Source organism: Trachymyrmex cornetzi, unplaced genomic scaffold (genome assembly GCF_001594075.2).
Source record: "Trachymyrmex cornetzi isolate Tcor2-1 unplaced genomic scaffold, Tcor1.1 scaffold654, whole genome shotgun sequence".
Classification (NCBI taxonomy): domain Eukaryota; kingdom Metazoa; phylum Arthropoda; class Insecta; order Hymenoptera; family Formicidae; genus Trachymyrmex; species Trachymyrmex cornetzi.
In genome coordinates this window covers 77224-78235 of record NW_017299975.1, presented here as the reverse complement: position 1 = coordinate 78235, position 1012 = coordinate 77224, and positions in this window count along the sequence as shown.

Genomic DNA, 1012 nt, shown 5'->3' with positions numbered 1-1012 from the left:
ACTACACATTATTTCTAATCCAATTCCACGTGAGATGACGAAAAAAGCTTCAGTCTTGTTCGTGACACCGACGCTGACGTCTCGTGACATAAAAAGAGTATCGAAATTTCGAATATATAATGGATATAGTCATCGACATACAAGGTTTTCGCGATGTGGAAGACAATTTTATTCGGAAAGAAGTCGCGGTTCTTGCGATTAATGCGATGATCACCGGGCACTGGATTATGAGACCACCTTATCCATTTGGAGAATTACCCGAGAGAGCAAGACGAGAAAACAACTGGCTTACACGAAATTATCACGGAATCGAATGGTTCGACGGAGACGTTAATCCTATATACTTTACGATACATTTGCGAGCTATTACACGACACGCACGGCACATCTATACCAGAGGACAAGAGAAGTCACGTTATCTGAGCAATTTAGTCTCCAGAAACGTATATAATCTGGAAGGAATTTCTCCGGCTTTCAAAAATCTGCCAGATTTCGGAGATTGCGAACAACGTTGCACACACCACGGATTTCGAACCAACGTTGGATCTCATTGCGCCTTACGCAACGCTTACAAATTAAAACGTTGGTTAGCTATACGAAATAGCAGCGATTCGAGCTACGATAGTCTTCCTTCAGAAAATTGCAGCGAAAGTGACGTCGAGAGCGAAAAAACAAACAGCGGAAATTTTTCAATTAAGTTTAAAAATCAGAAAAACGATATATTTCGCAACATCGAGGCGTGGAGAAAAAATATCGTGACAGAAAAGGCGAACCAAAACGAGGACGAACAAGCGACAGCCGAAGAGAAAAAAGATCTTCCAAAATTCGACTCGACGACTGATAGAGATAAAACTAATACTAGCGTTTCACAAACGTCTAGTATTTTTGAGAACTCTACAACGCACGTACTGGCAAAAGAGGTAAATTCTGAATTTACGCATACATTTCCTCTCTTACGATCATCTACGCCGAAAAATGAATTCACTGGAAGTTTTAAACGCCTTACATCATC